A 23,112-nucleotide genomic window follows, 5' to 3' on the forward strand; every position below is an offset into this window, starting at 1 on the left:
GACTGAAGGTTTCTTTTGTTGCTTGCTGTCTTTCTATTTGTTCAAATTGTAGGGAAAGTTCTTTGATTTTGGCCCTTCTTTTTGTATGTGTACATTTATTGTTATAAATTGACCTCTGAGCCCTGCTTTAGCTGTGTCCCAAAGATTCTGATAGGAAGTGTTTTCTTTCTCATTGGATTTGATGAATTTCTTTATTCCATCCTTCATGTCTTCTATAGTCCAGTCATTTTTGAGCAGGGTGTTGTTCAGTTTCCAAGTGTTTGATTTCTTTTCCCTGCTTTTTCTGTTATTGGTTTCTACTTTTATGGCCTTCTGGTCAGAGAAGATGCATTGTAATAGTTCAATGTTTTGGATTCTGCTAAGGCTTGGTTTACGACCTAATACTGTGGTCTATTCTAGAGAATGTTCCATGTGCATTGGAAAAGAAAGTATACTTGGCTGCTGTTGGGTGAAGTGTTCTGTATATGTCTATGAGGTCAAGTTGGTTGATTGTGGCATTTAGATCTTCCATGTCTTTATTGAGCCTCTTTCTGGATGTTCTGTCCTTCACCAAAAGTGGTGTGTTGAAGTCTCCTACTGTAATTGTGGAGCTGTCTATCTCACTCTTCAATGCTGTTACGGTTTGTTTTATGTATCTTGCAGCCCTGTTATCGGGTGTATAAATATTTAATATGGTTATACCTTCCTGGTATATTGTCCTTTAATCATTATATAGTGTCCTTCCTTATCCTTTGTGGTGGATTTAACTTTAAAATCTATTTTGTCAGAAATTAATATTGCCACTCCTGCTTTTTTCTGATTGTTGTTTGCTTGATATATTTTTTTCCATCCTTTGAGTTTTAGTTTGTTTGTGTCTCTAAGTCTAAGGTGTGTCTCTTCTAGGCAGCATATAGAAGGATCGTGTTTTTTAATCCATTCTGCCACTCTCTGTCACTTTATTGGTGCATTTAGTCCATTTACATTAAGCGTAATTATGGAAAGGTATGGTTATGAGTTATGAGTATAGTTGTGTCATTTTGATGTCTTTTTTGTGTGTTGTTGAAAGTTTCTTTTTCCCCCTTAATTTTTTGTGCTGAGTAGTTTATCTTTGTATATTGTCTTTTCCTCTTATTCGTTGTTGTTGATTTTGTTTCTGCTGAGTCTCTATTTGTTTTTTTGTTTTTGTTTTTTTTTTTGTATTTTATTTTGATGAGTCGGATAGTTAGTTGCCCTTGTGGTTACCTTAATACTTACCCCTATTTTTCTAAGTTTAAACTCAACTTTTATTTCTTTATGTCAACTTGTCTTCCTCTCCATATAGAAGATCTGTGACTACATTTTTTAGTCCGGCTTTATTGTTTTAATGTTGTCTTCTTTTACATAATGACATCGCTATTTCCCTGTTTTGAGCATTTTTTTTACCTTAATTTATTTTCATGATTTCCCTAGCTGGGTTGACATCTGATTGCTATGTCCAGTGTTCTACTCTTCGGTTGATATTTGATATGATTGATTTTCTAACCAGAGAACTCCCTTCAGTATTTCTTGTAGTTTTGCTTTGCTTTTTATGAATTCCCTAAACTTCTGTTTATCTGGAAATGTCCTAATTTTGCCTTCATATTTGAGAGACAGTTTTGCTGGATATATGATTCTTGGCTGGCAATTTTTTTCCTTCAATGCTTTATATAAGTCATCCCATTACCTTCTTACCCACATGGTTTCTGCCAAGTAGTCTGAGTTTATTCTTATTGATTCTCCTTTGTAGGTGACTTTCCATTTATCCTTAGGCATTCTAAAAATTCTCTCTTTATCTTTGGTTTTGGCAAGTTTGATTATATGTCTTGGTGGCTTTCTTTTAACATCTACCTTATGTGGAGTTCGATGAGCATCCTGGATAGACATTTTCTCATCTTTCACGATATCAGGGAAGTTTTCTGCCAAGAAATCTTCAACAATTCTCTCTGTATTTTCTGTTATCTCTCCCTGTTCTGGTACTCCAGTCACTCATAGGTTATTTCTCTTGATAGAGTCACACATGATTCTTTAGGTTTCTTCATTTTTTTTAATTCTTTTATCTGATTTTTCTTCAACTATATTGGTGCCAAGTGCTTTATCTTCAATCTCACCAACCCTTCCTTCCACTTGCTCAATTCTGCTCCTCTGACTTTCTATTTAGTTGTTTAATTCTGTAATTTTATTGTTAATCTTCTGAATTTCTGATTGCTGTCTCTCTATGTATTCTTGCGGCTTATTAAACTTTTCATTATATTCTTGAATAGCTTTTTTAATTTCTTCAACTTCTTTATCTGTGTGTTCCTTGGCTTGTTCTGCATATTGCCTGAACTTCTTCCTGATGTCATTCCTGATGTCTTGAAGAGTTCTGAATGTTTAATCTTTTCTTTCTGCATCATGTAATTCCAGGAATGCACCTTCATCCATAAGACCCCTTAATTCTTTGTCTTGAGAGTTTGTTGAAGCAACCATAGTCTGCTTCTTTATGTGATTTGACATTGACTGTTGTCTCTGAGCCAGCTATAAGTTACTGTATTAGTTTATTTTCTGTTTGCTTACTGTATCCTAGCTTCTTGCTTTGTTTTGTTTTGATATGCCTGAATAGGTTGCTTGAGTGAGCTAGCTTGTTTATTTTCTCGTTTGAAGCTCTAAAGTCCTGTCATCAGATGGCTAGAGCTGTTATCAGGTATATCAGCCTAGGAGTGAGTCCATTCACTTTTCTTGTATGGATTCAGTTCAGGTGTCCAAGTAGCTCATCATCAAGTGTGTAGTACAGGCGCTGTCCTACAGTTTTAGAGGGGCAGGGGTAATTTGTGTAGGTACCAGTATCTGGTTGCAGCAGGGAGTCACGCTCTGAACAAGGCAGGGGGCTGACAACCATCCCTCAAGTGTCTGTGAGGAAAGTGTGTCCCTGTTCCCTAGAGCGCACAGGTTGGTGGGTTCTGCAGAAGGACCATAGGCACCCAATGCTTTTGGTTTTAAGGACTGGGAGGTACCAGTTATCCTTGGACCCCTGTTGCGGGTGGCTGGGTGATGTGAGTGGAGCCACCAGTCCTTAGGCCCCTGATGTGGGTAGGTGAGGACCCTGTTTAACAGGCAAAGCAGTGTCAAACATCAAACACCCACCTCTCCACCACACAGCTGAAACAGTTGCAGTCTGCCAACAAGGCCCTATTCTCCTGAAATAGGCCCACATAGGTCCATGCAGGGGGGAAATGTATTCAAAGTCCATGGACAGTTTATGCCTGGACAGGAGCCACTTCTGTCCTGAGCTCCCCAGGTTAGTGGACCTGGCAGTTTATCCTTTCCCCCAGTTGTGAATTTATGCCTTTCCCAAGGCCAGGAGAATGGCTCAAGACACTCAGCAGGACCTGACTCAGGCCCAAGGAATTCAATAGCTGCTGAAACCAGCTTGGGGGCTGGGGGCATGGTAAAATATATGTAAGTACTTAGCTTTTGCGGAGAGAGCCATTCTCCTCTAGTTCTAGAGGTGTGAGTAGGCTGTGCAGCTGGCAGTTTCTCCCTGAGGAAACTGTGGCTGAACACTACCACCAGCCTGCAGCAGTCCCTCCCAGGAATGGTGCCTGAGGGTTCCAGGCAATTCAGGTCCGGCAACTCCCCTCCACTTCTGAACCGTCTCTCCCTCCCCCTGCCACTCAGTCCATTTTCTAACTTTGCCTTTGATGTTCAGGGCTCCTAGCTTGTCATAAATATAATCATTTTACTTGTTTTTTCAGGTCCTTGTTGTAAGAGGGATTATCAGAAATATCTGACTACTCCACCATTTTGGTCCCGCCTCCTGTCAGGCATTTTTTTAAAGGACTCAAGAGGAGAAGAATACTATATTGATCCAAATATTACCTTTTTCTGCCCTTCCTTTATTACTGATGTTCCCGTTTCCTTCTGGTGCCTTTCCCTCTGGCTAAAGCACTTCCTTTAGCAGTTTTAGAGTAGGTCTGCTGACAAAAGCTTTCATAGCTTTCCTTCATCTAAGAATGACTTTCTTTTACTTTTGTTCCTGAAGGAAATGCTCACCAAACATAGAATTTTGTGTTGGCTGTTCTTTCATTTCAGCACTTGAAAGATATTGCTCTATTTCCTCCCAGCCTCTATGGTTTCTGATGAGAAATTCACTGTTGTTCTTGTAGTTTTCCCCCTAGGTATCTTTTTTTTCTTGGTTGCTTTCAAGACTTTGTCTTTAGTTTTCAGAAGTGTAATTATGCTGAATCTTGAATGGATTTCTCTGCGTTTATCCTGGTTGGGGTGTGCTTATCATCTCAGATCTGTATATTTATGTCTCTTGCCAAATTTGGGGAGTTTCCAGCTGTGATTTCCATAGTAGGAAAAATTCTAATGTGGCCTTCTAGATTCCTGCTCCCTGGTACACATTTAGGAGTCTCTGGGTGGCACAAACAGTCAAGCACTCAACTACTCACTAAAAGTTGGCAGTTTATAGCCACCTGGAACTGCTTCAGAGGAAAAGCATGGCAATCTGCTTTGAAAGGTCACAGCCATGAAAACCATGTGGAGCTCAATTCTACTCTGTACACATGGGTCACCATGAGTCGAAATCAACTAACAGCAACTGGTTTCTGTTTTTTGTGTGTGTGTGCTCACACGCCTTCTCACAATCATTCAATCAAACTTTGATCTAGATGCTGCAGTGAAGGGATTTTGCAGATGTGAGTAATATCCTAAAACAATTGACCTTAAGATGATGAGGTCGTGCTGGGTGAGCCTACTGTGGTCAAGTGAGCCCTTCAAAGGGTTTGGGCTCTTCTGGGAACACTGAGAGCAGGAAAGATTCAACACGGGGGGGAAGTCTTCATTTCCAGCTTTGAAGATGGAGGGGGCCGGATATGCAGGCTGCCTCTGGGAACTGGATCAGACTCCAGCTGACTGCCAGGAAGGAACTGAACCCTGCCACAAGCACATGAGCCTGGAAGAGGGTCCTGGGCTTCAGAAGGGGCTGCAGCTCTGCCTGACACCTCCATGTCAGCTGTGTAAGACCCTGAGCAGAGAACCAGCTAATCAGAACCCAGACTTAAGGCCTCCAGGAGATAATGCATGGGCATCTTTTAAACCACAAAGTTGTGGTAGCTTGTAGTGCAGCAATAGAAAATATTTCTCCAAATATTTTTATTAACCACATTCTTTCTTCTCTCCTGCTGTGACTCTCATGTAACAAATGCTAGATCTTTTGGCAATGGCCCATGCTCCCTGAGACTCTATTCCTTTTTTAAAATGTTTGAATCTTCTCTCTCTCTGTTGTCCAACTTGTTGTTGCTCAATTGTTGGACAGTTTGATCTCTCATAATGTTCACCTACTCTTTCCTGTCATCTCTGCTATTGACTCCATTGAGCACATTTCTTGTTTTTATTTCAATCCATGCATTTTTCAGTTCCAAAATGTCCATGTGGTTCTCCTTTATATCATCTCTTTCTTTGTTGAGACTTTCTATCTTTCCATTCATTTCATGAGTGTTCGCCCTTACTTGTTGGAATATTTTCATAAGAACTGCTTTAAGGCCTTTGTCAGATAATTCCACCAGTTTTGTCATCTTAGCATTGGGTCTTTGATTGCATTTTTCCATGAAAATTGAAATTTTTCTGCATCTTCATATGCCAGCTAAGTTTTTTTTATACCCTGAACATTTTGAATACTATGTTACAAGACTCTGGATCTTGTTTAAATTCTACATAGAATGTTGATGTTTTTGTATTAGCAGGGAGTTGACCCAGCTGGATTCAAGCTGCAAGTTTCAACCAGCCTTCAGAGGGTTGTGGTGCCAATGTCAGCTCAGTTTTCAAAACTTCTGCAATGCTGTTTAGATCTGTCCCCTGTACTCCCCACCCAGCGCCAGTCTGGGGCTGGGCAGTGTCTGCCATACTTCAGTTCTCAAAGTCTGCATTTGTTATTTTGGGTCAGACCCACACATGGGCTGTTCAGGGATGTGTCCATGAGTCCATACACAACTCCAAGAGGCTGCTTTCCTGTCTCCTCCCTCTCTGCCTTACCCTAGTAGTGCTTGTCAGCCTCCGAAGCTCCCGTGTTTGGTCCTCGGGGCAGGAAGCTGGGCTTCAGCTAATCTTCTCCACTGGGCACTATTCACATCTGTGCCTATGACTGCGGCCAATTGCTGAAGGGCAGAAAGAGAAAAACAAGGAAGGTGACCCCACCCTCATGGGACCATGATCCTCGAATCAGAAAGAGAGGTACTCATCTCAAAGGATCAGGCCCCTGCAGGTCCCTCGTGCTGCTGCAGCCACCATGGGAGTAAAAAGGAGAAGGGGGGAAAGAAACAGGATTTCCCCACCCTGTCTGAGTGTGACGGCTTGCCTTTCCTGCTCCTTGAGCCAGAACTAGAAGGCTTCTCCTAGTGCTTTCTGTCCACTCCAGTGTCCACTCCTGGGCTGGAGACTACTTTCAGTTAAAGATGCGGATACCAGGGGTGGGGGGAGGAGGAACTCACTAGAAGTTGGGTGACATTGTGGCTCCTGGTCTTCTCCAACCTGCCTGCTACAATTTGCTCTTCAGAGTCCTTAAATAGCTGCTCCATGCACTCCATGAAGCTTTGACATTCAGTGAGAATTCAACAGGAAGATGGAGCAGTGTGCTCACTGGATCTTACACAGAACCAAAACCCCAGAGAGAATTTTGAAAATTGAACTCTGAAGAAGTCAGATTATTTTCTCATAGACTAGTATTGAAACTGCCTACAAATGGCAGAGGTTCCAATGATGTTAGATTTTGATTTCTATGCTTCATGGGATCCCTGTTGATGAGTTAATTATGGTCTCAGCTCTGTGACGATGGGTGAATCAGTTCCTCACCCTGAGCCTCGGTTTCTCCGTATGTGTGTTGGGGATGACAGAAATATTTTGCTTCTGGGTTTGTTTCAAGGGTGAGAAGCACTGTGCCTGTGATTGCTCTCTGTGGCTTCACGGTCACTCTTCAAGTGCAAACAAAGAAATCAGAAAATGCCCTGTGATGATGGTTCTCTACTATCTCTAAAAAAAAAAAAAAAAAAACTCTAGGAATCTGTATAATCTTGAGACAGGGAGGGCCTTCCTTGGCATAAAACCAATTGAGAAATGACAAATAAAACAACCGTATAAAATTGCACTCTTAAAGGTTCAAAGATAAAAAATGAAAATAGAAAAAGATTTACTATTTGGAACTTACGTGATGTTGTGGCTAGTCTTAAGACGGCCCCCACTGTCCCTTGGACTTCTTCCTTCAGTACCATTCGTTCTTGAAAATATGCTACCTCCTGGAATGATTGAATGTCAATCAATTCTTTTTGGCACCGTGATTCTGTATTCCTTCCATCTTCTTTTGATGCTTCCTGTGTCTTTCAGTATTTTGCCCATAGAATCATTCAATATTGCAACTTGAGGCTTGAAATTTTCCTTCAGTTCTTTCAGCTTGAGAAAGAGCATGTTCTTCCTTTTTGGTTTTCTAACTCCAGATCTTTGCACGTCTCTATAATACTTGTCTTCTCCAGCCACCCTTTGAAATTTTCTGTTCAGTTCTTTTACTTCATAATTTCTTCCTTTCATTTTAGCTGCTGGACATTCAAAAGCAAGTTTTAGAGCCTCTTCTGACATCCATTTTGGCCTTTTCTTTCTTCCCTGTCTTTTTAATGACCTCTTGCTTTCTTCATGTATGATGTCCTTGATGTCATTCCATAACTCATCTGGTCTTTGGTCATTCATTAGTGTTCAGTGTGTCAAATCTATTCTTGAGATGGTCTCTAAATTCAGGTGGGATACACTCAAGGCTGTACTTTGGCTATCTTGGACTTGTTCTAACTTTATTCTGCTTCAACTTTAATTTGCGTCTGAGCAACTGATGGTCTGTTCCACATTTCACCCCTGGCTTTGTTCTTACTGATGATATTGAGCTTTTCCATTTTCTCTTTTCACAGATGTAGTCGATTTGATTCCTGTGTATTCCATCCACTGAGGTCCACATGTATGGTCAGTGTTCATGTTGTTGAAAAATGTATTGGCAATGAAGAAGTCATTGGTCTTGCAAAATTCTATCTTTTGATCTCCAGCATTGTTTCTATCATCAAAGCCATATTTTCCAACTACCACCTACTGATCCCGCATGTGTCTGAAAGTTTGTCATACTGTGGGAGCTCATGTGTGGCTATGCCACAGGTATTCAAATGCCAGCAGGGTCATCCATGGTGAACAGGTTTCAGCTGAGTTTTCAGACTAGGACAGACTAGAAAGAAGGACCTGATGGTCTATTTCTTTAGAAAATTAGCTAGTGAAAGCCTTATGAATAACAGCAGAACATTGTCTGACATACTGCCAGAAGATGAGTCCCTCAGATTGTAAGGCACTCAAAACAGGGCTGGGGAAGAGCTGCTTCCTCAAAGCAGAGTCGACCTTATGATGTTAATGAAGTCAAGCTTTCAGGACCTTCATCTGCCAAAGTGGCATGACTCAACATGAGGAGAAACAGCTGCAAATATCCATTAATAATAGGAAGGTACAAAGTATGGATCTAGGGAAATTGTAAGTTGTCAAAAATGAAATGGAACACATAAACGTTGATATCCTAGGCATTAGTGAGCTGAAATGGACTGGTATCGGCCATTTTGATTTGGAAAATTGTACGGTCTGCTATGCCGGGAATGACAAATTGAAGAGGAATGACATTGCATTCATCGTCAAAAAGAACGTCAAGAACATTTCAAGATCTATCCTGAAGCACAACGCTGTCAGTGATAGGATAACATCCAGACACCTACAAGCAAAACCACTTAATATGATTATTAGTCAAATTGACACACCAACCACTAAGGCCAAAGATAAAGAAACTGAATATTTTTACCAATTTCTGAAGTCTGGAATTTAGCTGGGTAGGTATATTGAAACAGGTAAGCTGGGCTTACAAAAAATTTTTTTGTTCTTATAACTAACTACAGGGATATTTTTATAAAAAATAATAATAATAAATTTCTGCTGAAACACTGCACACAAATTTTATAGACAGTCATTTTGGTGTCACTCCCTCTGACAGTGTTCACCTGGTGTGGTCCACGCCCCCCACACCCCTGGTGCTGTCATTGGGTGAACTGCAATCTGAGGAGCATCCAAGGATGGTACAGAAGGAAGATGAGGATCATATCTCCCACCAAGGCTTTAGGACTATTCTGAGAAGGAGATCAGGAGGAGGGGCCATGGCCCACCCACAGCCCCAGTGAGGACCCAGCACTCTCTGTCCACCATGGAGGATGCTGGGCTTCAGCAGAGCACCAGCTTCCATCTGCCTCCTCCCTCCTAACCCCTCCTCAGCTGCCACCCAGCAGGCTAGGGTGAGTATAACACTCCTCCCTCCCCATGGTCAGAGACTGTGCTAGGAACACCTAGATTCTAGGGTCAGCAGACTGGTCTGTTCCTGGGTCTGCCACTTCTTGTGGTGCAACCTCAGACAAAGCCCTTGACCCCTTGTTAGTTGTCAACGGTCATCTCGACTCAGGTGACCCCAAGTACAACAGAATAAAACTGCCCAGCCCTGTGCCACCTTTGTGATCGTGAGTGTGCTTGAGACTATTATTGAAGTCCATTGCAGAGTAGTTTGAGTGCCTTCCCACCTAGAGGGCTTAGCTTTCAGCACTATACTGTTCAATGTTCTATTGTGATCCATACCGATATTCAGCAGTAGATCACCAGGCCTGTCCTCCTAGTCTGCCTTAGCCTAGAAGCTCCCCTGAAACCTGTCCACCATGGATAACCATTGAAACACCACTGACGTAGCTTCCAACATCACAGCAACACTCAAGCCACCACAGTACAACACACTGACAGAAGGGTGGTGGTTGACCACCTTGAGCCTCAACTTTCTCATCTGTGAAATGGGCAACATGATGATGCACCTCACTCTTCCTCACGAGGTCACTATGCCAAGCAGTGAAACGGCACCTGAGGAAGCCCTGTCCACGGTCAGCTCTCCACTCCGACTCCCCCCTCTACACGTGACCATCTGGGGGGAGGAGTCCCAGGCACCAGCAGTGCTTCTGCCCGACTTTGCTGCTGCTCCTCAGAAGGCTGCCCAAGGGTGAAGGTTGGGGTCTGCCAGCTCCTCACCCCCATCCTCCCTGGGCCTGGAAGCTTCCCTGAATACCTCCTTCTATGAGTAGCCTCACTGCCCCAGCTGCACAGGGCAGGAGTGCCCGTGGAATGGCACATTCTGTTGGCACCCACGGAGCTGAGAGCTGGCAGGCAGCCAGCGCGTGGGTGTGAAGTGCTGGCAGCTGCCCAAGACCAGCCGGGTAGCTCAAAGTGGCTCTGTTGACTGAGAGCAGCTCTCTTTGCTGACAACTCTTCGCCTCCTTCCCCAACTCCCCCTACCCCCACCACTCCATGTCATTGTTACCCCCAGAAAAGCTATTTGGGGTTTGATTGTCCCAGCACTGAGAGAGCTGGCCATGAGCAGACACCCTCACACGCACTCACACACACCCACTAGCACAGTATTTTGACATTCTTCCGCTGGTAGACATCGGGGCCAGCCACACATGCTGGGTAACAGGCAGCTGCTCTGCAAGTAAACAGGGGGCCCTGGGAAGTCTGTGACATCCGCAGGTCACAGGGCACGTGGCCTCATTCACTCAATGAGCCACTGCTTCCAGAAAAGCAGCAACAGCACCCAGTGAGGTGGCAAAAGCTGCACGTATCCAGCACCCAATTACCCCATGTGGCACCACCTAGATAGCTTCACACACCTGCCCCTGAGTGCTCACAGCCTCCTGCGAGAACGGGTCTCTGGGGACCTCCACGCCACAGACGAGGAGATGGAAGCATCAGGAGCATGTTCCCAGTTCCTCACAAGCAGCAGAGAGTGGACAGGAGTGTATCTATCTGAACGAAAATCTGCACCCGAACCCCCAGGCTGAGCTCCAAAAGGTGTCTCCTCTCCATGCTTTGAAGCTTTCCCAGTAAAGATGGTTGGCACACAGGTGACCAGCCAGTGGGCCATGTTGCTCCTGTCAAGGGACTGAGGCAAGCTGCCACGTCTGAGGGGTGAGGCATGCCGCCATGTCTGAGGGGGGTGAGCCACCAAGTCTGAGGGGCTGAGGCATGCCACCATGTCTGAGTGGGGCAAGCTACCATGTCTGAGGGGCTCAGTGAGGCAAGCCACCATGTCTGAGGGGCTAGGGTGTGCTGCCATGTTTAAGGGGGTGAGGCATGCCACCATGTCTGAGTGGGGCAAGCTGCCATGTCTGAGGGGCTCAGTGAGGCAAGCCACCATGTCTGAGGGGCTGGGGTGTGTTGCCATGTTTAAGGGGGTGAGGCATGCTGCCATGTCTCAGGAGTGAGGTAAGCCACCACCTGTGAGGGGCTGAGACATGCTACCACATCTCAAGAGTGAGGCATGCCCTCTCAGCACTAAGGCCTTGAGTCCACACCTTTTGCCTCCAGCTCTGGTGTCTAACTGCTCCCAGACCCATTACGGAGGCATTATGGAGGCATCACTGGACAGCTCCACCTGTGGGTCCTGCAGGTACTACAGGCCCAGCGGGTCCAAACCTGGACTCAGCCCTCCCTCTTCAAACCTCCTCAAGAACATCATCCTTAACAATTTCCTCTCCCCCAACAAAGCCACCTCGACCCATGGCAGCCAAGCCTCAGGTCCTACCAATTCCACTTGCTATTCAACTGTGGGGATCATAATAAATTATTGACAACATTGCGGAGAGTGGGAATTCCAGAACATTTAACTGTGCTATGAGGAAAATTTACGTAGAAGCAGAGGCAGTCATTCGAACAGAACAAGGGGATACTGAGCGGTTTAAAGTCAGGAAAAGTGTGCGTCAGGGTTGTATCTGTTCACCATACCTATTCAACCTGTATGCTGAGCAAATAATCTGAGAAGCTGGACTATATGAAGAAGAAAGGGGCTTCAGGGTTGGAGGAAGACTCATTAATAACCTGCATTATGCAGATGACACAACCTTGCTTGCTGAAAGTGAAGAGGACTTGAAGCACTTGCTGATGAAGACCAAAGCCTTCAGTATGGATTACACCTCAACATAAAGAAAAGAAAAATGCTCACAACTGGACCAATAAGCAACATCATGGTAAATGGAGAAATGATTGAAGTTGTCAAGGATTTCATTTTACTTGGATCCACAATCAACACCCATGGAAGCAGCAGTCAAGAAATCAAAAGATGCATTGCATTAGGCAAATCTGTTGCAAAAGGCCTCTTTAAAGTGTTAAAAAGCAAAGATGTCACCTTAAAGATTAAGGTGCACCTGATTCAAGCCATGGTGTTTTCAATCACCTCACATGCATGTGAAAGCTGGGTGTTGAATAAGGAAGACTGAAGAAGAATTGACGCCTTTGAATTGTGGTGTTGATGAACTACACTGAATATACCATGGACTGCCAAAAGGACAAACAAATCTGTCTTGGAAGAAATACAACCAGAACGTTCCTGTTCCTTAGAAGCAAGGATGGCAAGACTACATCCCACATACTTTGGACATGTTATCAGGAGAGGCCAGTCCCTAGCGAAGGACATCATGCTTGGTAAAGTAGAAGGTCAGTGAAAAAGAGGAAGACCCTCAGTGAGATGGAATGACACAGTGGCTGCAAAAGTGGGCTCAAGCATAGCAAAGATTGTGAGGATGGTGCAGGGCTGGGCAGTGTTTCATTCTGTTGTATACAGGGTCGCATTAAGCTGGAACAGACTTGAAGGCACCTAACAACAACAACATACATCGCTGGCCTCTCTTTCCTTCCTGCAGTTGTCTGACCACCACCAGATCATCTCCCACCAGGACCGCACACCACATCTCCTTGCTCTCAGCCAGGCCCTCCACCCCACCCCACCACTGCATCACCCTCGAGGAGTGCCGCTGAAATTCACATCTGATCTTGGTTGTCCTTTGCTTAAGGACCTCCCTTCCCCATCACTTCCCATTGCTTAAAAGAGAAATCCACACTCTTAGGCATAACCTGAGGGTAGTGGTGGTTCAGTGGTAGAATCCTTGCCTTCCATGTGGGAGACCAGGGTTTGATTCCAGGCCCACGCACTCATCCGCAGCCACCACCCACCTGTCAGTAGAGGCTTGTGTGTTGCTATGATGTTGAACAGGTGTCAGTGGAGCTTCCAGACTAAGATGGACTAGGAGGAAAGGCCTGGCTATCTACTAAAAATCAGCCAATGGATCACAATGGTCTGATCTGCAACTGATCATGGGGATGACACAGGACCAAGCAGTGTTTTGTTCCATTGTCTTGGGGTCATCAAGAGTCGGGAATGACTTGACAGCTGCTAATGATAACAAGCGTGGTCTGGAAGCCTGGCAGTGAAGGGCATTTCCTGCCTTTCCGGCTGGGCCTCGCCCTGTCTCCCCAGCTGCCCCACTGCTGGGTTCTCCTTTCCATCCCTCATGGCCAGCTCTGACACCTTCAGGCTCGGCACCTGCCATTCCTCCTGTCTGTACTCACCTGTCTGCCCCCACCTGATGGTTAGCCCCGAGAGCACCCTCTTGGCCTCACATCTAAACTGGGAAGTGTTTCCTCTTGAACATCTGGGAAGTCGTATCTGCTATGCCCACCCTTTCCCCGTACGTGGTCCAGGTGAGGCCCCCCTCATTTAGGCTGACACGGCACTTGGACAGCCCCATACGTATTGCCAGCCAGCTGTTAGCTAGAGTCCTCCCTCCTCTGACCTTGAGTCTAGTTGAAGTGCCCTTCATTCCTCCCAGTTATACAGAAGTCAAGACTCTCTGTTGTTACCCAAACTCAGCACCATATCGAAATGAGCAGTTTATGCTGGAGAAGAAAGGTCCTCACTATCAGGGTAATGTTTTCCCCGAGTCATTCATCATGAATGATATCTTCTCAACTCATTGCTCTGCATTGTAGTTTTCTACTCACTCCTCTATTCTCCTGACATCCTGGACATTCCCAGTGCAGGGATGGTGCCCAGCTTGTCTGCCTTTTGGCTCAGCGCTTGATGTGTAGTTGGCATCCCATGTCTACTTGTTGAATGGATGAATAATTGGGGGACCAGGACCAGGACCAGCAGCCCCGTCCCAAACCACAGCCTGGAGCGAGTGAGGATGAGGCCAAGGAGAAGCGAGGACCAGGAGCTGAGGAGGCAAACATCAAGCACAAGACAGGCCGCCTCAGTCTTCGGCCACAAAGGCAAGCTGCTCTTACAGGTGACAGACGGTCCCCAGGAGGGCCAGGTGGAGGTAGAGACAACAGAATGGCAGAATGAGCAGAAGTCACATCCCACCCACAACAGCCATATATACTGGGTGAATCCCACACTTAAATGTTCAAAACCTCGTGAGTGCACAACCAGGCTCAGGGAAGAGGGAAGCTCCACAGGCACCAGGTCCATTGCCAACACCCTTTCCCCCACTGACCCATTGCCCTTTCACAGTGTGCCCCAACCCCGGACACCCAGGCCCCTCCACATGCTGGCCATGCGGTCAGCGAGCTGCCTTCTCCTAGCATTTCTACTTCCACCCATGTGTGACCGTACAAACATCAGATGCACAAAATGTCAAATCAAAGAGCAAACTGCACCCAAGCCTTCCGCTGGCTCTAAACCAGGCTGGCCACCCATCAGGCTTCTTCACTGAGCCAAGGCCCTGACCCAGAGCCAGCCTCCCCAGGGCTGTGGGCCCCTCCCCATTTGCGAGGATTGGGAAGGATGAAATGGGAATGAACTTTCAGAAGAAAGCCCAGATTTCACTAAAAAAATGCAGCAGACCACGCTGGGCAGGGCCCTCGGCCTGGGGACCACCCGCTAAGCCATGGGCACTCAACAAATGCCAAATCCCCCTAATGCCGGTGTTTGTGGAGCAATAATTAAGGCTGGGCCCAGCTTCCTCGAAACATAATCCATGGAACCCCAGGACGGCAGACCAGGTCAGACCCACCCATTGTCAGGGAGAGAGTCGGAATGGATTAAAAGTGAACAAGGCTGGGGCAGATGGAGGGGCAGTGGTAAATTAGGCACCAGGAGTTGTCTTCACGGGCAGAGAATCTCAGTGCCTGGGGACACCACAGGCCATCCATGCAGATCTGGGGTGGAGGATGACAGAAGGAGCAAACATGGGCTGGCGAACTTTGTAAAAAGAGAAAAGCATTGCTGCTGTGGTTGTTGATAGTTGCCTTGAGATGGCTCAGACTCACGGCGACCTGTGTATAATAAAAGGAATTGTTGCCTAATCCTGCGCCATCCTCATGACTGCTAGAGTGTTCAAGTCCATTGTTTTGGCCACTGTGTCACTCCAGCTCCTGGAGGGTCTTCCTCAGCTTCTCACCGTGAATTTCCTTTTCTGGCAGGAAGTGCTGAGTTATCTGGAGGTGGAAGTTGTATGATCAGGTGGCCCCAGGGTGAGGGTTGCCTAATGGCCTGAAAGGACAGACTCTCAGGAGCAGGACAATGGGCGGCGGTCAGCATGCTGCGTGGCGCCATCAGGAGCTTGGGGATAGAAGCAACTGTGTCATGAGCCCCTCCCTGGAGAGGCTGCCAAACAGGGAGCGTCCACCCCAGCCTGGTCCCCTGACCACACACCCACCTGCAGACAAAGTGACATTCAGAGACTTTGGGAGAAGGGGGGAGCCGCTGAAAAGGATTCAGTTCTGATTTGCGTATTTTTGTTTCTGTGGCTGTTTTGTCGTGCAGAGAGAAAGGTGGAGGGTGTAGGCAGCTCTCACCTCCTGTCCTCCTGGCCCCAGACCCTGGCCCCTGGGGAGTGCTTCACTGTGGAGGTGGGGGACTTCGATTGCTCTCTTGTGGGTCCTTGCACTTCTTGGAACTCCCCCTTCTCTGCTCAGCAGGCAAACACCGTGGGTCTTCATACTCTGAGGTGAGAAACGGGGACTTTGTCTCACCTTCCTGAATTATTTCCATAAATGAAAACTTTAAAAAAACTAGTTGTTGTTGGGTGTCGTCAAGTCGATTTTGACTCGTAGTGACCCAATGCGACAGAGTAGAACTGCCCCATAGGGTTTCCCAGGCTGTAATCTTTATGGGAGCAGATAGCCAGGTCTTTCTCCTAAAGAAAAACTAGAGCATCTCTCAGATTGTTCATTTATATTCTTAGATACAGCTGTCATCTAGTTGACCAGAGGAAATTCTGGAATGCTTAGACTTGTCTCAGGTGAGGCCCCGGACACTCAGGGGCTGGGATGCTTCTCCCAGGTGTCCTGAGCAACTACCCACTGTTCTGTCAAGGGCCCTCAAATCACCCAACACGCCGCTTGTCCAGGTCTCAGTGAAGTTGATCAGGAAGTGGTACGGCCCAGCAAGTCCCTCCTTCTCAGGCTTCTCCTGAATCATCTGGGAGGTGGGCCCAGCCCCTGAACAGCACCACACACACTGTCAGGCTTCCTTTGTCCATAGCCACCCAGCCCCTGTCTGCTGCAGGTCACTGGAGGAGCCCAGAGGGCAGGCCTGGCTGGCTCAGGGGTCTGCAGTGACTGCCATCGAAGCCCCATCCTCCTACACGAGAGGGTGGGGTCCCTTCCCTTCTCCTTATGGCCCAGCCCCTTGGGGAGGCCATGGGAAGTCCCCCTAGGGCCAGGGTTCACAGGCTTGCATGGTCAAGCGGTCAACTGTCTCCTTCCCCTGGCCTTTTTTATTCTTTAATTTTGCATTTTTAATTGGGATATAAATTACATGCAGTAAAATATGCAAAGTGTAAGGGTTTGGCAGAGGCCAACAAGGGGGGGCAAGGAGGAAGGGTCCAGCCAGCACCTCCTGCTGGGTCCTCCAGGCCTCCCTGAGACCTCACCCAGCACACCTCCAAGTGAAGGCCTTTCCTACCCGTTCCTATTCCACTAGCTCATTGGAGCCACCAGCTCACCCTGTCGGTTGCCTGTCTGTGGTACAATTCCACCCACTTTTTTGCACCAAACCTCAGCAACTGGGCAAGGAGGACTTAGGGCAGCAGGGCGGTCTCAGGAGAAAATTATATCACCTACAGATCTATTGCTAAGCCTGGGCCAAACCAAAACCAAATTGGTTGCCGTGGAGTCGATTCTGACTCATAAGGACTCTGTATGCAGAGTAGAACTGCACTTCACAGGGTTTTCATTGGCTGATTTTCACAAGTAGATCACCAGTTCCCTTCTTCCTGGTCTTAGTCTGGAAGCTCCACTGAAACCTGCTCAGCATTACAGCATGCAAGTCTCTACTGACAGACAGGTGGTGGCTGCACATGAGGTAACTTGGCCTGGAATCGAACCCGTGTGTCCTACATGGAAGGTGAGAACTCTAGCCCTGAACCACCTCAGCCCCAGTGGCTGTCTACTGAGCACTTTCTAAGGCTCTCCTCTCTACACACCGCCTTTGCTCCTGCGAGGCCCGGGAAGAACATTGTCCCATCCACACTTCACTTGTGCTTTCAGTGGTCTCAAGCAAGGACTCCCTGGAATCCACTCCCTCGTCCCTCAGGCAATTTGTCCAGACACCTGCCCCATCCCAAGTAAGCCCTGGTGAGTTTCCACTGCATCCTTAGGTTCCTGGTTTAAGGGATCAGAAGATGGGGCTGAGGCTAAACGAAAGGCTGTCCTGGTGGGCAGATGTCCAAGGCATCACTTATCGCTGACACAGATGACCACAGAAGCTGGATACTGGCTGCGTGGTGTGGGAGCCCTCCCATGCCTGCTCGCACCCTCTGTTCCAGCCCCTTGAGCCAGGCCCTGTCAGGACTTGGGGCTCAGCCAGTGGTCGCAGCTTGTATGACCCAGCCACCGCCAGGTAAGCCAGGACTGACTCTAATTGTGATTCGACCCTGTTGTGCTCAGGGCTCAGCCCAATGCCTGTGCCCCAAGTCCAGCGCTCCAATTATCCAACGTGAGTCAGCAGTTCTGCGGCCGGGTGAGCCCTCCATGCTTCCCTCCACCCACCTCGTCTGTGGAGGAGGCCATGAGGTTTTAATCAGAGGCTCACGCAGAGGGGAAGTGTGTTCCAAACAGGTGGGCCTCTGGGGTCACCGTCTGCATAAGGGCACTTGCCCTCCTCACCAGGATGTCCCCGTGCCCCACCGTCCTGCTCCCCCACCACAACACCCCACAGCCCACCCTCCTGCCCTGCCCCCCTCACCACAACACCCCACAGCCCACTCTCCTACCCTCCTACCCCGCTTCTCACCACAACACCACACAGCCCACCCTCCTGCCCTGACCCTCCACCATGACATCCCACAGCCCACCTTCCTGCCCTCTGGCCCCCCTCCTCACCACAACACCCCACAGCCCACCCTCCTGCTCTCTTGACCCCCTCCTCACCAGTCCACCCTCCTGCCCTCCTGCCCCCCTCTTCACCACAATGCCCCCACAGCCCCACTGTCCTGCCCTGCCCCCTCCCATCTTCTCTCCAGAGCAGTCTCCCCACCATTCCAGCAACCTCCTCAGGGTGCAGCCACACTGCCTGGCATGGAGGTGGCCTAGAGGAGGTTGTGTTCTCTCCCAGCGTCTTAGGGCTGGTCTTGGTACACTGGAGGCTAGGCCAGCCAAGTGGGGTTGGGGTGACAGTTTCCGGGTGCCTGCAGAGGCAGAGGTATCTCATCACCCCAGGCTAGGCCAGGGGAACATTGTGGATGGCTGAGAATTAAACAGCCCACACCAGCAAGGCCCTTTGATCCACCATTGTGGGGACTGGGAGTCAGGTATCGTTATGGATAGAATCGGGCTCCCCACAATGTGTGATGAAGCCTAACCTCTACTCCTGTGGATGGAATTCCAGCTTGGAATAGAGTTTTCATTGTTGTGCTAATGACATCATATCAGTGTTGGTGGGTCCTAAACATAATCATTTCTGAGTTATAAAAAGAGCAGATTAGACACAGAAATGAGCACACTGAGGACAACAGATGCCACATGTAGCTCTCAAGGAACTGAGGAACGCTAGACACTGAGAGAGACATGGCCTCCTCCGCAGCTGACAGAGAGAGCCTCCCCTCCCTTGAGCCCATGCCCTGAACTCAGACTTGCAGCCTCCTGAACCATGAGGAAATAAATTTCTGTTGGTTAAAGCCCCTCACTTGTAGTATTTCTGTTCTAGCAGCACCAGGAGACAAAGACGGGCATTTAATCAACACAGCCAAAACGGGGTCACTCACAAATGCCGCACCCACAACTTACGCATTTCAACCCAAGCACGAAGTTGCCACACACGCCGTCCTCTGGGCTGGACAAGGCCTTTCCTTTCCATGTGTACCCACAGACCTGGTTCCCAGCCTGCTCTGCTTCACTGCAAACCCCAGCGTGGCTCCTCAGAAAGAAGGTCGGGCAAAAGCAACCCAGGCACAGAAGCGTCCACACGTTCACAATTTTCTCCGAAATTCCTTAACAGTTGTCTCACCCACAGCAGGTTTTGTAGCAATGCTTTTAGCAACTGGCCTTCATCAACTCTCTCCAACACTTCCAACTCCATCTTCAGAAAAAGACCTTTCTTCTTTCACTCAGAGTTCATCGGTTTACTTCATATTTAGTTAAATGCCGTAATACAGTAGCAGCTAAAAAAAAAAAAAATTTTTTTTGTCATAGGTAGGTTTCGTCAGAACACAGGCTGGCTGGTGGGCAAGGTGGCAGGTGTGGTGTTGGGCTGGGGCACCAGGGAGGCTGCAACAGTGGATTAGCCCAGCGTATCCACTAGAGGAGCGTGTTGGGAGAGCTTCTACCATATCAATTGTAGTCAAAATAATGTGTCTTAACAGGCAAAGTAGCACACTGTGATATAAAACTATTGACTCCAGGTCAAATCTCTATTTCCAGAATATTCCAAGAGTGTAGGCATTCACTTGTCCCCATGAAGCACCCTCTCTAAGCTGAACCAGCTGAACCTGCTCCTGGGAGCCAGCCAGAGAAAAACATAAGAGCTAAAAAGCCACTTGAGGACACTGCTGCGTCCAGAGACCAGCCACCAGAGACCAAGTGCAAAGGGCCATGAGGGTTAAATGAGAGGACTTGGGGAGCACGTGTAAATTTGGGTGCCATGGGGCCAAGGGTCAGGCCTCATTGAGTGTGCATGCAGCCCTTGCGTGGCAGTAGTTCTCCAGTCACCAATGTCAGACCATGATCTCCCTCACTGCACCACAAGGTCACATTCACAGGACTTCAACATGTCTTTTGGGAGACATAGTTCAAGCCACAAAACTCCCCCCAGGTGAGAGGTCTATATTTCAATGGGGATTTTCTAGAAACAAAGCTGAGCCAAAAGGATGGTTCCATCCTGGTTTCAGCATCGAGGCGCAGGGGGAGGAGAGCTGTGCCCCTCTATAACTGCTCCCTTGGGCTGCCCGCCCAGCCTCGGTCAACGGTTCTGATGTCCCCGTACCCACCCTTTTACAGCAAGGGTGCAAGCCTGTTGGAGAAAATGCAGTCTCCCTCAATGTCTGGGCTCAGCAGCTAGATGCTGCTGCTCAGACAGCCTGTGCCTCGTGTCACGGGCCAGGCAGGACCTGGGAGCTGGCCTGTCTGTCCATGTTCTGTCTGCTCAACTGCAGGCCTCGTTAGCCCCCTGTGGACAGCCGACCTCCCCGCAGACCTGAGCTCCCTGCCTGACCCCTGACTCTGAGCATTCTTGCACGAATTAACTTCCTAAATTGACAGATTAAAGGGCACCGCTTGCCCAGCCACCAAACCCCACTGCGTTCTGGATAATGTCACCAGGGTTTCAAACATGTTGGGGTGACAGCATAGGGAAGGGAGAGCTCAGACAGCCCAAGACATCAAGCTCACCCCAGAAAGGGAAGGTGAGGTGGGGAGGGGGTATCAAAAACTAAAGAGACAAACACAACCAGGCATCACTGAGTTTTGCCAAGAGCACTTTGCACAGACCCTCCAGGTCAGACCATGCCAACCTAGAGTTCCCTGGAGCAGCGGACTGGCCTCGGGCTCTGATGCAGGTGCCTGCTCTCTGTCAAGTGGCAGCTCCATCTGTACAGCCTCTGCAGGAATGTCATGCCCTTGCCTCCATTGCCCGGTCCCATGTCCTGCTGCAGTGGGGAACAGGTGTCTCTGTCCCCACCTCCTGAATGGACACACAGGGGCACAGAGGGGAAGGGACGAGCTGAAGGTCATAACCTGAGAGGTCAGGTTCCCTCCTGCTCTCTTGTCTCTGAGCCCCAAAGACTCCCTGTGAGCCAAGTTGGGTGTTTATGACTCAGAGAGGGACAGGGCACCCATGAGAGAAGGGCACCCATGAGACGCACTCAGTGAGCACATTCTGTGTGTAGAGGCCGTGATACTGTAAGCAGAAGAGGGGTGAGGCAGCCTGCATCCACAAGGTCACACTGTGCTGGGGAGATAAGACCAGACCAGAGAAAACAAGCAAAGTCACAGGAAGGGGGAACCCGGCACTGCAGACAACCCTGCCAGGATGCCAGAGGATCCCCCAGCCCTACAGGCAGAGCAGGGGGCACACATCAAGAACAGCACTTCCTTCCTCTCATGCAGGTGTGAGTGTAGGATGGGAACCCCACAGGTGTGAGTGGAGGATGGGAACTGCACACGTATGAATGGAGGACAGGGACCCCACAGGTGTGAGTGGGAAGGTGGGAACCCCACAGGTGTGAGTGGGAAGATGGGAACCCCACAGGTGTGAGTGGGAAGATGGGAACCCCACAGGTGTGAGTGGGAAGATGGGAACCCCACAGGTATGAATGGGAGGATGGGAACCCCATAGGTGTGAGTGGGAGGATGGGGACCTCACAGCTGTCAGCGGAGGATGGGGACCCCACAGGTATGAGCAGAGGATGGGGAACCCCACAGGTGTGAGTGGGAGGATGGGAGACCCTGCTGAATGTCTCTAATGTGCTGGGTCATGAGAGGTCACCCTTCCCATGGGTGGGGCGTGGAGGAGGATTCAGTGGGTGGGGACAGTGTTTGTGGCAGTGAATGAACACCGTAGAGGTGTGAGACTGCGTGTGCCAGACACGTTTAAGAGCCTCAGGCACAGAGGAGTCACAGTGGTGGCCCTTTGAGAAGCAGTGACCATTTCAACCACAAAGGAGAAGCTGAGGCCCTCGCTCCAGGCCACACGTCCGGAGGGCTTAGCGGGGTTTGAGCCCAGATTTTTCCTGACACAGCTCTTGCTCTTCCTCAAGGCTGCGCTTCTCCCCAATCCATCATGAAGAGCAACCTCCGTCCCCACGTCTCCTTCAGCCACTGCACGCTGAACATTCTGCTTGCGCAGCAAATACAACTGGATCCAGCATGAATCCGACCCCCAAAATGTGAAGAAGGGTCCAGCTCCACCTTCCCACTTCATCCTTGTCACCAGCCACCCCCTGACTCACTTGCTCTTTCTTTCTCTTTGACCCTAGGCACCCGGAGCTAGTTCAGAGCTCATGAGTTCAAACGACACTGTCCTTCAGACTGCCAAATAGGCAGGCGTGAACCACAATTTTGGGGAGTCACACAACACCTTTACTTTCTGACCTGCTGTCTCCCATGCCCCTTTGGGTTGGATAATTCACTGGAACAGCTCACAGAATTCCTGGTGAGCATACCATACTTAGGACTACAGATTTAGTAGTCCAAAAAGGACACAAAAGAAGAGAGAGAGTGAGGTCAGGGAGGGTTCCCGTGTCCCAAAGGACGCGCTGTCCTTCTGAGAGCAGACATTCTTGTCAACCAGGAAGCTCTCTGTGCCTCAATGTTCAGGGCTTTTATTGGCCGGTCCTCCATGACAGGCTAAGTCATGCCTCCTGAGGCAAGTTGATATCGGCCTTCCAGGTGAATCTTTCTGGTCTGGCCAGTCCCCACTCTCTAGCACAAATCCTCAGCTGTGGCCTGGAAGTCCCAGACCAAGGTACCCCAATTCCTCCAAGGGTTATTTCTCCCAAGCAAAGGACAAAGCCCACCCCTTCTTAGGATAAAACTAGGTCCTTTACCCCACACAGCTCCAACAGGGAAGTTTTATCTCTGAAGATTAAGATCTGATGTCTGTTCTTACCACGCTGACAATTTTTGACAATTTTAACTACACTCCACCAGTATCACATGCATATGCCTGCATGTCTGTGTGTATATATAGTGCCTTGCACAGCCAGTATGGGAAGCCATAAAATGTGCTTCTCCAGGCAACAGAAAGACCAGGTCAACAGAAAAATGTCC

The 23,112-nt window shown here is 48.4% G+C and overlaps 1 long non-coding RNA gene across 1 annotated transcript in view; it reads right to left on the reverse strand.

The window, feature by feature from the left end:
* Positions 1-10,394: 10,394 nt before the first annotated feature.
* Positions 10,395-23,112, reverse strand: part of LOC126087987 (uncharacterized) — a 50,984-nt gene continuing 38,266 nt past the window's right edge. Inside the window, exons 2-3 of the long non-coding RNA XR_007519916.1 lie at positions 19,135-19,508; positions 10,395-15,849 (exon numbers count right to left, since the gene is read on the reverse strand). This is a non-coding gene — a long non-coding RNA (uncharacterized LOC126087987). The remainder of the gene's footprint in view (positions 15,850-19,134; positions 19,509-23,112) is intronic.

The sequence above is a fragment of the Elephas maximus genome, chromosome 1, assembly GCF_024166365.1.
Source record: "Elephas maximus indicus isolate mEleMax1 chromosome 1, mEleMax1 primary haplotype, whole genome shotgun sequence".
NCBI lineage: Eukaryota > Metazoa > Chordata > Mammalia > Proboscidea > Elephantidae > Elephas > Elephas maximus.